This window comes from Eleutherodactylus coqui, chromosome 1 (assembly GCF_035609145.1).
Source record: "Eleutherodactylus coqui strain aEleCoq1 chromosome 1, aEleCoq1.hap1, whole genome shotgun sequence".
NCBI classification, from domain to species: Eukaryota; Metazoa; Chordata; class Amphibia; order Anura; family Eleutherodactylidae; genus Eleutherodactylus; species Eleutherodactylus coqui.
Window position 1 is genome coordinate 38,341,052 of NC_089837.1, and position 14,889 is coordinate 38,355,940.

Here is a 14,889-nt window from a genome sequence, read left to right on the forward strand (position 1 = left end):
TAAAATGCAGAGTTATGGCGCCCGTGATTTTCAGGGATTTTCTTCACATTTGGGATGTTTTCACTCATGCGATGCTGTGCAGAGGAAACATAATAATCACAGCATGTCCGATCTTCTATCTTCTGCTGTATCTTTATTGGCCGTGTTTCCCTATGGAGTCGTCTGTTTATCACATCCCAACTCACCAACTTGCGATTTTTGTGCGATGCGTTTTTACCATTAGAGAGCCCCTTGGCAGCGATGTCTTTGTGAGAAGCATGGCCGACACTCAGACATCTCATGAGCTAAATTACTGCGTTATTGCTGCGATTTTGTGGCGGCGCATGAAACCGGCCTTCTGGCCTCATCAGCGCTCTTCCTCCGCAGCGTTCTCTCCCCACCGGCCAGCAACACTTCCACAGCTCTGTATATCACCGCCATCCATCCTCTGGGACCTTCATACATTCCTCCCCCGCACCCCTGTAGTAATAACCACATGGACCGTGTCTGACCTCCCCACAAGACCCTCCGCCGCCTCTTACCTGCCGGCTGGAGTCACACGTGAAGGTCTAATATATATATATCCTCTGGCTGATAACAGAGACAACAGCAGGGGCCAGGACCTGCTACACTGCAATAGTTGAAGGACCTGCGATGATGTCACCGTCATGTGATCAGTATATAAGGGGGCGGAGCTCTTGTGATGTGCGAGGGGAAGAGGAAATTGCAGATGAGTTGGAATCATTCACGATTTATGAAAGCGTCTAAAAGCAAAATGACCTTTTCTTTCCCAAGTAGGCAAAAAACTTTATTTTTCAAGATCACCGTGAGGAATGAGAGCTGCGCTGTGATTGGTTGCTATGGACAACACTTTTTTATTTCTAGACATTGTTCATAAATATTCTGCAGCATCTTTAACCCCTTTGAGCCCTGCAGTGTATTATATCCTCAAAGGCCTTGCTGAAGTTACATCAGTGCTGCCCCATCCCGGGGCAGGACGGTACAGGCACGGGATTATTTGTCTCACGTCCCCCTTGTGGTGTACATGGGTACTATGTTATATTATCTGGTACTTGGCACTTGCTCTTACTTTTTGTTAGCTTGTTACTATATACAAGGGCATAACTAGAGAAGCCTGGGCCCCATAGCAAGCTTCTGAATTGGAGCCCTTCTTTCTGTCTCACCACCTAGATGTTGCGGTCGCTACTTACTGTTGTATCTTGTTACAAATTTAACGGAAAATGTGGATCCACTGTCCACGGAGGACAGTCCTGGAGTGGTTGGTAGCTGACTTCTAAGATAGGTGGACTGTAGACAGGAATTCAGAACAAACTCAGATACAGGAATACAAGCAGAACTCAGAACAAAGAAAGGAACCACATACTCACGGACAGACACAGGCAAGATAGATGCCAAACACCGAAAACTTTCACTAGCAAACCTGCATGATTAACCAGAAGGAATAGCTATAAAGGTGCGAGAAATTAGTTTGTGAATTGGCCAAGTCACTTAAGCTGCGAGCCTAGCTTCAAGGGTCCTTGTTGTCTCACAGTCCCTACACTAACGAGACAACTAACCTCAGGAAGCAAGGCGATCGTCCAGAAAAGGGCATTCCTGCGCTGGAACCTCGGGTCTATCTATCTCTGAAGGGGTAATAGTAGGAACCAGAGAGAACTGGCAAACAGATGGAACCAGATGGAAGTGGCAGCAGACAGATGCAAGATAGAGCAAAGAAAAACTGACATGAAACCGACAGAAAATTAATATAAGAAGTACAGATGCAGATATGCAAGAAGTCTCAGACAGAACAGAAGGTCACAATACAGACCCAAGACAGAGAGGCAGACAGGACACAGATAAGACAGAAGTCAGACAGCAAGACAGAACCCAGAGAGCGGGCAGAACTGACACAGAACAGCATGACCAATGAAGGCTGATTGTCATGAACTAAAACACCAATTCAAAGGCAACCAAGAAGTACATCAGCCCACCTTACATTGGGGAGTAATGCCCAATTAACCCCACAGATGATCTGAGAGGCAGAGAACTGGTTAACCCTGTCAGTGCTGATTAACCCTCTCAGTGCTAGACAAAAGGAGAAAGTAAGGGCAGTGGCCCTACATATATAATAAATAATAATAATAATCTTTATTTGTATAGCGCCAACATATTCCACAGCCATATCTAATAGCTAGCATCAGAAGTTATTTTGTATGCCATCCTAGTGCTGCCAACCGTATTTGATGGCAGGACCGCCATAAGAAATTTCTAGGCTTCATATAGCCAAAGTGTCACCTCTGCACAGAGGCCCAATCTATTACGGGCTGAGAGGTCTGTAGGGATATGGGGCATATTTTATAAGGGGCTCTTCAGGGAGAGAGGCACAATGTGCACTGATCTACAGCTTAAAAAATGGTAGACTCATAGAACAGTAGAGTTGGTCATCAGGCCCAACCACCTGCTCAATGCAAGATCACTAAATCATCCCAGACAGATGTCTGTCCAAGGTAGATCTTACTGACCCGATTCAGGTGAATTTAGAAAGCACAACTCTCACGAAGGCTAATAACCTGCATGTGCAGGTGAAGCCGTTGGGCAGAATACGGTATCCTGAGCTTGATCCGGTTTTAGTGCAAGGATTCACGGATAAGGATTGGCCAGTGACAGGCCTGGACCTCCAGAGTGAGACGCTCACAGATAGGACTCATGTTGCAGAAAAATCTCTCCATTGGTTCTTCTCGAACATTAGACCTATCTGTGAGCGTCTCACCTACTCCAAAGATCCAGCACCACCAATGGGAAATCCTTTTCCTCCGTTCCTTATGGAAAAAAAAAGCACAAAGAAGAGCATCAGAAATTAATGTTGAAAATTGGTGTTAAAATTGGAGTAAACACTATAACATATCAGAAAGTATGAAGAAAATGATCACATGTAGTGGATTTGTTTTCCTATCTCTCTTGGTGGCCCTCAAGGTTCTGTACTCTTCTCCACAGCTCATAGAATCCCATGGTTTTCAGTACTAGCATGGACAAATACAAAATTCAGTATCTTTCCCGCAGCTCTATCAACCCTTCACAAAAACTATCAATCACAATCAATGGTTCCAATATTCCCCAGTCTCACAAGTCCAGTGCCTCTGGGTCATCTCCTTTGATTCTGTCCAGTATTTCAAACCACACATCTAAGCCCTTACCACAGTAACTCTTTTCTTAACTTCAAGTTAACAAAAATGCTAGCGCATGCCCTCCTGCCTAAACTACAGCATAGAGATGAGCGAGCACACTCGTCCGAGCATTAGGGTACTCGAGATGCTTGTTACTCGAGTCGAGCACCACGCGGTACTCGAGTCAATTCCATTTCCTTGCCCGCATGTTTAGCGCCATTTTCTAGCCAATAGACATGCAGTGAAGGCATTACCACTTCCTCCTGTGACATGCCAGCCCTATCCCACCTCCCTGCAGTGAGTGGCTGGTGAGATCAAATGTACTTAAAGCGGTCCGCCTGCGGCTGGCCTCAGACACACGCTGGCAGGCATTAGGGAAAGTGCTGCTGCTGCTGCTATAGGGAAAGTGTTAGTGTAGGATCCTGTCCTCAAGAACCCCAATGGTCCTTCTTAGGGCTACATCTGACTGTGTGCATTACTGTTGTGGCTGGCTGGGAGCAGTAGTGCACAAATCTTTTTTTTTTCCATCTCGGGCTGTGCAGGCCATTATAGCTATAGCGTTCTCAGTCTGCAGTCTATTGTACAGAGTATAAGGAAGGTGCTGCTGCTGATAAAGGGAAAGTGTGAGCGTAGGTCCTGTCTTCAAGAACCCCAACGGTCCTTCTTAGGGCTACATCTCACCGTGTGCATTTTACTTGGTGGCTGCTGGGAGTTGTAGTGCTTCCATTTTTGTATTACGCAGCTAGGCCTGTTTGCAGCCTTTCGTAATATGTTTTACTGGCTGGAGTGCAGTACAATACCGCTGTCACCGTGAAAGTGCATGCAAATAATTCCTAGCCTGCAGCTGCCAACAAACTTATTTATACCGTTCTGTGTCTGCAGAGAATTAGACGCAGAGCGTTGGGCCACAGCCACTTCTAGAGGGAAAGTTATATACACTATACAGTCCGTATCGTCCGTGCGAAAACCGCAAAGCTCCATCGTTGGGCTACATCTTACCATGTGCATTTTACTTGGGGCCTGCTGGGAGTAGTAGTGCTTCCATTTTTGTATTACGCAACTAGGCCTGTTTGCAGCCTTTCGGTTAGACTTTTTTCTGGCTGCAGTGCCGTACTATAACGCTCTCACCGTGAAAGTGCACTCCAATTATTCCTAGCCTGCTGCGAACTACCTCATTTATACTGTTCTCTGTCTGCAGTGAATTAGACAGCGGTCTCACCGCTAAATAGTACTGTAATACTACCGGGGCCACTGCAAAGTATTTCAGCTCAGCCGCTGTGCAGAGCGTCTCACAATACCATTTCCGTTGGTGGGGTTGAGATCGCCGCAGTTACCAGCACTATCCACTGGCTTTACAGTCTTCTCCCCCTCCATACAGCCTCTATAATCTACAAGTCTCTGCGAGCAGTAAATTACCCCTAGGTATCAGTGCAAGACAGCGGGTTACTTTTTCCTATTCACAACATTGAGCCTCCGCTATCTACAAGTCTCTGTGTGCGGTGAATTAAGGCCCAGTTGTCAGTGCTGTACAGTGGGGTAATTTATTTGGGCCCTGCTCTATTCTTCATCCACCATTATGAGGAGTAGGGGTAAGGGTCGGGGACGCGGACGCGGATGTACCTGCATGTCTGAACTGAGAGCAAGGCAGGTGGTTTGGGCTCCGCAACCAGAAAGGACGCACATGGGGTGGTCAAGTTAAGAATAATGTACGGCAGAAGTAAGCTAGGGGACTGAGGCCTCATGGAATCTGGGGGCGGAAAGGGTTAATAACTTTAATAGAAGGTAGATGGAAATGGTTTGTATTGGATTTAATATATTATATATGTAACCGTGGTTCTGTAATTTTTTGTACTTTTGTCTTTCTGTATTTCCCCTGTCTATGTAAGCGCTGCGGAATATGTTGGCGCTATACAAATAAAGATTATTATTATTATATTTGATGTTGTTGGGGGGGCATATTAGTAGTTTACACTGCGGTTATTCCTGCTGCCGATTCCAGCCAATGAGGTGGCTGGAATCGGCACCATGTGACCTCCCATTGTGCACGAGCAGTACAGTTCAGCTGCCGTGCACGATGAGAGCTGTGCCCGCGCCTCACGTGACCGGTGACGTCACCGGTACTTGAATTTGCCCGCGAATTCCGAGCCTACAGAGGAAGCTGATGGTTGGAGCCTTTTATACTACTTTCAACGTGGGAGAGGAAGATTTCTGCGCTGTGTGGTGAGTACCTACCTGAGATTAATGCGCTGTGTGGTGAGTACCTACCTGAGATTAATGTGCTGTGTGGTGAGTACCTACCTGAGATTAATACGCTGTGTGGTGAGTACCTACCTGAGATTAATGCGCTGTGTGCTGAGTACCTACCTGAGATTAATGCGCTGTGTGGTGAGTACCTACCTGAGATTAATGCGCTGTGTGTGGTGAGTACCTACCTGAGATTAATGCGCTGTGTGTGGTGAGTACCTACCTGAGATTAATGCGCTGTGTGCTGAGTACCTACCTGAGATTAATGCGCTGTGTGCTGAGTACCTACCTGAGATTAATGCGCTGTGTGCGGTGAGTACCTACCTGAGATTAATGCGCTGTGTGCGGTGAGTACCTACCTGAGATTAATGCGCTGTGTGCGGTGAGTACCTACCTGAGATTAATGCGCTGTGTGCGGTGAGTACCTACCTGAGATTAATGCGCTGTGTGCGGTGAGTACCTACCTGAGATTAATGCGCTGTGTGCGGTGAGTACCTACCTGAGATTAATGCGCTGTGTGCGGTGAGTACCTACCTGAGATTAATGCGCTGTGTGCGGTGAGTACCTACCTGAGATTAATGCGCTGTGTGCGGTGAGTACCTACCTGAGATTAATGCGCTGTGTGCGGTGAGTACCTACCTGAGATTAATGCGCTGTGTGCGGTGAGTACCTACCTGAGATTAATGCGCTGTGTGCGGTGAGTACCTACCTGAGATTAATGCGCTGTGTGCGGTGAGTACCTACCTGAGATTAATGCGCTGTGTGCGGTGAGTACCTACCTGAGATTAATGCGCTGTGTGCGGTGAGTACCTACCTGAGATTAATGCGCTGTGTGCGGTGAGTACCTACCTGAGATTAATGCGCTGTGTGCGGTGAGTACCTACCTGAGATTAATGCGCTGTGTGCGGTGAGTACCTACCTGAGATTAATGCGCTGTGTGCGGTGAGTACCTACCTGAGATTAATGCGCTGTGTGCGGTGAGTACCTACCTGAGATTAATGCGCTGTGTGCGGTGAGTACCTACCTGAGATTAATGCGCTGTGTGCGGTGAGTACCTACCTGAGATTAATGCGCTGTGTGCTGAGTACCTACCTGAGATTAATGCGCTGTGTGCTGAGTACCTACCTGAGATTAATGCGCTGTGTGCTGTGTACCTACCTGAGATTAATGCGCTGTGTGTGGTGAGTACCTACCTGAGATTAATGCGCTGTGTGCTGCTGTGTGGCGAGTACCTACCTGAGATTAATTCGCTGTGCGCTACGTCTGGTGAGTACCTACCTGAGATTAATTCGCTGTGCGCTACGTCTGGTGAGTACGTCACCTGAAATTTGCTCGACGCCACCTGACGCAACCTGACGCAACCTGTCTTTTTTTGCAGATTTGTGCGCTACGTGTGGAGACGCGGCCACCCGAGATTTGTGCGCTTTTTTTTGCAAACTTACGTGTGGAGATGATCCTGACGTTTGGACGCGTTTTGAGAAGAATTTCGCTTCGCTTGCACACAAGCTGACATAACTCGTCGAGGTAAGCTGCTGCATCTGCTAAAATTTTCATTGCGTGCATCTGCTCATACGTGCTTATTTTGCGCATATTTGCAGGTTTTCGCTTGCGTGTGTGTGTACGCACGCACGCGCGTGTGTGTACGTATATATAATATATGATTCTTCTGACCAGGTTGGGGGAGTAGTGGTCAATGTAAGTGGGTGGAGCGGATCTAGGGATCAGTAATACTGGTGTGATGTGACTGTTAACCTGCTGATTTTTCGTTATTTCCTGCAGATCTGACGTCCTTGAGAATGGGAAGGCTGTCCGACAGTGAAGAGACCCTCAACGTTCAGCAATCTTGAAACCCTTCGTTTTATGGACTGCTTTTTGCCGGTGACTCACCTTTTTTTTTTTTTTTTATAAGCTTTTTGGAGTATCCTGAAAAACTGCGCAATATTTTACACCGATTGAGTAAACAGAAAAGATCCCCAAACACAGCGGCCTTTGGTTTATCAGGGAATGACACTTGGTGTAAAATCCACATTTTTAATAAATAATAAAACGTGATTTGAATTTGTTTTTTTGTTTTACCTTATTTATGTTTTCAGGCTCCTGATTACCCACGCTGTAAAGCCGGCTGCACACGGCTGCGACGAGCTCCGCCATGGAATTCTGGGGCGGAGCCCATCACGGCAGCCCCAAGAGACCCCAATACTTACCTCTGGTTCCGGAGTCCCGCATGACGCCTCAGTGCGCATGGGTAATAGAGCGTGAGACGCACCGCAGCGGCATGTGACGCGGCTGGCGGTAGGCGTAGAGGCGGTTTCACGCTATTTTCCGCTGTGCTACAGCGGAAAATAGCGTGAATGGACGGCTTCCACAGACTGCAATGGAAGCCGTCCGCGCGTATACCCGCGGCATTTTACGGTGCGGAATTCCGCTGTGAAATTACGCACCGTAAGCATTGAGCTATTAGGTTGAATACCGTGTTTCCCCGATAGTAAGACACCCCCCGATTGTAAGACGTATCGGGGGTTTCAGGGGGGTCGGCCAATGTAAGCCGTACCCCGAAAGTAAGACATATGTCTTACTTTCGGGGAAACAAGGGGGTATTGCCGCCTCCCTCTCATCTACGGTAGCTGCGCGCCGCCTCCTGCCCACTTCCGCGCCGCCCCCCCTCCATACGTCACCGCGTCTGCCGCCTTTGGCCTCATGTCCACGGGGAAAATCAGGCCCGCTACGGATTCTCCATGTAGAATCTGCAGCGGGTCCCTCCTGCCCCGCGGACATGAGCGCTGAAAATAGGAATAAATCAGAATTAACTTACCTCTCACACGCTCCGGATACTTCCTTCGCTGCGGCGTCATCTTCTCTCGTCGCGGCCGGATCTTCTTTCTTCGGCTCGGCGGATGTGCATGATGACGTCGGTGACGTGCCCCGCACATGCGCCGGGCCGAAGCAAAATGATCCGGCCGCGACTGAGAGAAGATGGCGCCGCGGTGAAGAGAAGAACCAGAGCGTGTGAGTACAATTTGATTTTTGTGTCCCGGGAGACCCGCATGAAAATGGAGCATGGTCCAGATTTTTTCATGCTCCATTTTCCAATATAAGACATACCCCGAAAGTAAGACATAGTGGGGCTTTTGGGGATAAAAAGAAAGTAAGACACTGTCTTACTTTCGGGGAAACACGGTAGATCCGTCTGTGGGAAGGAGCCTTAAGGCCTCATGTCCACTAGCAAAATGGAATTGCGGTTTCCGCAGCAGATTTGCCCCTAGGGAATCATTGGCCATCCCGTCCATTAAACTGATTTTTGCACCCGCGGATGGAATTTTAATAGAATTGCGTTTTTCATGCGTGGGAGAAAAAACCGCGGCATGCTCCATTTTACCGCGGATCGGCCACATTGCTATCACATTGATAGCAATGTGTGCGGATATCTGCATGAAAATTATACAATTGAAAGCTGATTCTACGCGGATTGTATTTTTCCAGTGGACATGAGGCCTAAGGCCGCCTGCAGACGGCCGTGTCGCATCCAGCTGCTCGCAACGGGACCCGACCTGAGCGCCTGCAGAGAGCAGTGCGGAACTCGCCCGCTCCCGCAGCTCTGACTCATGTGCCAGCAGACGCCACATGCGCAGAGCCGGCAGCCAGCGAGTGGCGTTTCTGTACGGGGCTCTGCGAACCCCGCACAGAATTAGAGCATGGCGCGGTTTGTTTTCTGCGCGTGATTTCGCGTAGACAAACCACGGCCTTCTGCATAGGATTGCGTATTGAAATGCAATCCTATGCAGGCGTGTACAGCCGGAAATGTACGGTGCTGCGTCTGGCATAGACTGAAGTGGCAGCGGTGCGCACTCGTCATCAGCTGATTGGCAGGGATTCTGGGAGGCAGATCACCACTTCACTGCGCATAGATCATCAGTACTGGAGTCCCAGGGAACCCTTTTAACCCCTTGCCACCGCAGCACGTGAATGTATGTATATGTTAGGAAGCAGCTTTCTGGAATGGACTTGCATCTACATCCTACAGATCTGAGCCCACACCATCTACTGCTGAAGACTGTTGCTAATGACAGTTGGCCTCCCGCAGCCACAGAGGGGATGGGTGAGACAACAGATTCCCGCTGTTAACCCTTTTCAGTCCAATGTCGGGCCTGCCCCGACATCATAATTTCCCTCCAATGTCGGGGCAGGCCCGACACTGCAGTGCAGGAGTGGATCTGCAACCGATCGTCAGGCACATCGGGTGCAGATGCACTCCTGCACTGGTCCTCATCGAAGACCCCCGAGGAGAAGGCAGAAAGGGATTTTAATCCTTTCTGCCTTCTCCTTTACACATTACTTAGCGCTATGTAATGCATAGATTCTGGCCGGCGATCATGTGACCGCTGGTGTTACCTGACCCCAGCAGTCACATGATCGCCGAACCGGGAGGCAGAAGGAGAGTACTGAAGACGCCGGACAGGTAAGCAGGTCCCTCCCTGCACCCTCCTGAACTCTGTCAGCTCAGGAGGGTGCAGGGAAAGTGTATTTTTTCTCACCCATTCTCCCCAGAACCAATTTATTTGGAGCTGGGGAGAATGGGTGAGAAAAAATAAGTGGATTGGAAAGGGTTAATGCTTTGCATGCAACGATTGCTCTTATTTCATTAGGTTTTTGTATGTAATCAGATATACTTCAGTCTAAGCCGACCTGAGTATAAGCCAAGGTACCAACTTTTACCCCAAAAACCTGGGGTCAATTATTGACTTGAGTATAAGGCAAGGGGTAATATTAGGTACCTCGGCTAACACTGGGATCGGCTATACTCGAGTATGCATTGTGGCTGCTGCTACAGGCCAAGTGGGCAGTATTGTCCGGGTCTCCTGGACTCATGGTTAGTGTAGGGACTAGCGGTATAGCCAGGAGCTTAGAAGTTCGCCCGCTAGCTTCACGTTTTGTCTACAATGTCAAGTAATACCTGTTCTTTATAATCAGCCTATCTGTTAGTAGTGGTTGCATTTTTGGCTTCTGTATGCAGTGTTTTCTATCTCTGTGTATTCTGTTCCGTCTCTGTTATATGCCATGCGTGTGTCCTGTTCTGTGGCTCCTAGGATCAGCTATGGCCCAGTTCCGAAGACCGCTGGGCCGCCCTCTTATTTGGGGATGTATATGCTTAGGTTGGGCCACTGTCGACACCCCCCCCCACCCCACCCCCTCTTTAGCACAGGGTTAGTTGCATGGATTCCATGTGAATCTCCTGTGTTTCCTGTGTGCATGTATACTACTAGACTACTACTCCTTTGGTCACGATGGTGTTGGCAGTCTGCTAAATCTGCCCACACGATCATAACAGTCTGTTCAGAAAGCCACATAGTACTGATTACATTTTGGGTCCCATTTGTGCATACTAACATAACATTAGGGCCACAATGGGTACATTTCTGAAAACAATACAAACAGGGGTATCAGTGCACATGAAAATGATGATTTTTGGTGGAAAAAAATTTAGAATAGCACATTAGCCGAAATAAAGCCTTATTATTATTTTTTTTTATCATAATTCCATTAATTCCTGAAAATGTGTGATCTAAATACTCCTCACACCACTCAGTGAACACATTAAGGGGTGTACTTTGTAAAATAGGGTCATTTTAGGGGGTATGTATTCTGACACCCACGAGCCTTTGCAATCTTGGCTCGGTGGAGGAAAAATGAGGTTCAACTTGAATGTCTCCAAAATGGTTCCAAACAAAAGATGTTTTTGCAAATGTGCGTCCAGAATAAAGTGAACAGATGGAAATATATGTTGGCAAAGATTTGTAGAGTATGCTTGCACATATGAGATATAACATTTGCAAATGTTAAAAAATTACAATGTCTTCAAAACTGTCAATATTCTTAATTTTAATTAATATACACAACTTCTAACTGCCCATTTTTACCACTTAAACGAAGTACAACAAGGCACAGAAAAAACAATGTAAGAATCACTTCGATTTGCAAACATGCCCATCTTGAAAGCGTCCTACTGAGCCAACATCTAGGACCGTCAGTCTCTCTGCTGCTTCAACAACGATTGTGAGCAAACGCAGTGTGGTAATCTTGAAATTACTTATCAGCTCACCTGTAAAGAAGAAGGAAAAAAGTTTGCAAGAAAATAAATAAAAGCTTAGTCTATCCAAAAATACAAAAAAAAAAAAAAAAGGTGAGTCACCGGCAAAAAGTAGTCCATAAAACGAAGGGTTTCAAGATTGCTGAACGGCGAGGGTCTCTTCACTGTCCGCCAGCCTTCCCATTCTCAAGGACGTCAGATCTGCAGGAAATAACGAAAAATCAGCAGGTTAACAGTCACATCACACCAGTATTACTGATCCCTAGATCCGCTCTACCCACTTACATTGACCACTACTCCCCCAACCTGGTCAGAAGAATCATATATTATATATACACGTACACACGAAAACCTGCAAATATGCGCAAAATAAGCACATATGAGCAGATGCACGCAATGAAAATTTTAGCAGATGCAGCAGCTTACCTCGACGAGTTATGTCAGCTTGTGTGCAAGCGAAGCGAAATTCTTCTCAAAACGCGTCCAAACGTCAGGATCATCTCCACACGTAAGTTTGCAAAAAAAAGCGCACAAATCTCGGGTGGCCGCGCCTCCACACGTAGCGCACAAATCTGCAAAAAAAGACAGGTTGCGTCAGGTGGCGTCGCGCAAATCTTAGGTGACGTACTCAAGGTACTCACCACACACAGCGCATTAATCTCAGGTAGGTACTCACCACACACAGCGCATTAATCTCAGGTAGGTACTCACCACACAGCGCATTAATCTCAGGTAGGTACTCACCACACAGCGCATTAATCTCAGGTAGGTACTCATCACACAGCGCATTAATCTCAGGTAGGTACTCACCACACAGCGCATTAATCGCAGGTAGGTACTCACCACATAGCGCATTAATCTCAGGTAGGTACTCACCACACGTAGCGCACAGCGCATAAATCTCAGGTAGGTACTCACCACACAGCGCATTAATCTCAGGTAGGTACTCATCACACAGCGCATTAATCTCAGGTAGGTACTCACCACACAGCGCATTAATCTCAGGTAGGTACTCACCACACAGCGCATTAATCTCAGGTAGGTACTCACCACACAGCGCATTAATCTCAGGTAGGTACTCACCACACATAGCAGCACAGCGCCTAAATCTCAGGTAGGTACTCACCACACAGCGCATAAATCTCAGGTAGGTACTCACCACACATAGCAGCACAGCGCATTAATCTCAGGTAGGTACTCACCACACAGCGCATTAATCTCAGGTAGGTACTCACCACACAGCGCATTAATCTCAGGTAGGTACTCACCACACAGCGCATTAATCTCAGGTAGGTACTCACCACACAGCGCATTAATCTCAGGTAGGTACTCACCACACATAGCAGCACAGCGCCTAAATCTCAGGTAGGTACTCACCACACAGCGCATTAATCTCAGGTAGGTACTCATCACACAGCGCATTAATCTCAGGTAGGTACTCATCACACAGCGCATTAATCTCAGGTAGGTACTCACCACACAGCGCATTAATCTCAGGTAGGTACTCACCACACAGCGCATAAATCTCAGGTAGGTACTCACCACACAGCGCATAAATCTCAGGTAGGTACTCACCACACAGCGCATTAATCTCAGGTAGGTACTCACCACACAGCGCATTAATCTCAGGTAGGTACTCACCACACAGCGCATTAATCTCAGGTAGGTACTCACCACACAGCGCATTAATCTCAGGTAGGTACTCACCACACAGCGCATTAATCTCAGGTAGGTACTCACCACACAGCGCATTAATCTCAGGTAGGTACTCACCACACAGCGCATAAATCTCAGGTAGGTACTCAGCACACAGCACATTAATCTCAGGTAGGTACTCACCACACAGCGCATTAATCTCAGGTAGGTACTCACCACACAGCGCATTAATCTCAGGTAGGTACTCACCACACAGCGCATTAATCTCAGGTAGGTACTCACCACACAGCGCATTAATCTCAGGTAGGTACTCACCACACAGCGCATTAATCTCAGGTAGGTACTCAGCACACAGCGCATTAATCTCAGGTAGGTACTCAGCACACAGCGCATTAATCTCAGGTAGGTACTCACCGCACACTGCGCATTAATCTCAGGTAGGTACTCACCGCACACAGCGCATTAATCTCAGGTAGGTACTCACCGCACACAGCGCATTAATCTCAGGTAGGTACTCAGCACACAGCGCATTAATCTCAGGTAGGTACTCACCACACACAGCGCATTAATCTCAGGTAGGTACTCACCACACACAGCGCATTAATCTCAGGTAGGTACTCACCACACACAGCGCATTAATCTCAGGTAGGTACTCAGCACACGTAGCGCACAGCGCATTAATCTCAGGTAGGTACTCAGCACACAGCGCATTAATCTCAGGTAGGTACTCATCACACAGCGCATTAATCTCAGGTAGGTACTCAGCACACAGCGCATTAATCTCAGGTAGGTACTCAGCACACAGCGCATTAATCTCAGGTAGGTACTCAGCACACAGCGCATTAATCTCAGGTAGGTACTCAGCACACAGCGCATTAATCTCAGGTAGGTACTCAGCACACAGCGCATTAATCTCAGGTAGGTACTCAGCACACAGCGCATTAATCTCAGGTAGGTACTCACCACACAGCGCATTAATCTCAGGTAGGTACTCAGCACACAGCGCATTAATCTCAGGTAGGTACTCACCACACAGCGCATTAATCTCAGGTAGGTACTCACCACACAGCGCATTAATCTCAGGTAGGTACTCACCACACAGCGCAGAAATCTTCCTCTCCCACGTTGAAAGTAGTATAAAAGGCTCCAACCATCAGCTTCCTCTGTAGGCTCGGAATTCGCGGGCAAATTCAAGTACCGGTGACGTCACCGGTCACGTGAGGCGCGGGCACAGCTCTCATCGTGCACGGCAGCTGAACTGTACTGCTCGTGCACAATGGGAGGTCACATGGTGCCGATTCCAGCCACCTCATTGGCTGGAATCGGCAGCAGGAATAACCGCAGTGTAAACTACTAATATGCGTTGGGGGGGGGGGGGGGGGGGGGCTTCTAACCTGTTTCTATTAAAGGGGTTGTCCCGCGCCGAAACGGGTTTTTTTTTTTTTTCAACCCCCCCCCGTTCGGCGCGAGACAACCCCGATGCAGGGAGGTAAAGAAAGCTCACCGGAGCGCTTACCTGAATCCCCGCGCTCCGGTGACTTCTCTACTCACCGCTGAAGATGGCCTCTTCCTCCGTGGACCGCAGCTCTTCTGTGCGGTCCATTGCCGATTCCAGCCTCCTGATTGGCTGGAATCGGCACGTGACGGGGCGGAGCTACACGGAGCTACACGGAGCCCCATAGAAGACTGCAGAAGACCCGGACTGCGCAAGCGCGGCTAATTTGGCCATCGGAGGGCGAAAATTAGTCGGCACCATGGAGA

The 14,889-nt window shown here is 48.1% G+C and overlaps 2 long non-coding RNA genes across 2 annotated transcripts; one reads left to right on the forward strand and one right to left on the reverse strand.

The window, feature by feature from the left end:
- Window positions 1–5,101: 5,101 nt before the first annotated feature.
- Window positions 5,102–7,449, forward strand: LOC136620259 (uncharacterized). Its single transcript, XR_010791131.1, has 3 exons — window positions 5,102–5,363; window positions 6,766–6,911; window positions 7,167–7,449. It is a non-coding gene; the product is annotated as an uncharacterized lncRNA (long non-coding RNA).
- A 3,790-nt stretch (window positions 7,450–11,239) lies between these two features.
- On the reverse strand, window positions 11,240–14,487 carry LOC136620266 (uncharacterized). The gene is made up of 4 exons (XR_010791132.1): window positions 14,224–14,487; window positions 11,899–12,044; window positions 11,575–11,673; window positions 11,240–11,484 (listed from the first exon to the last, which is right to left on the reverse strand). It is a non-coding gene; the product is annotated as an uncharacterized lncRNA (long non-coding RNA).
- Window positions 14,488–14,889: the final 402 nt, after the last annotated feature.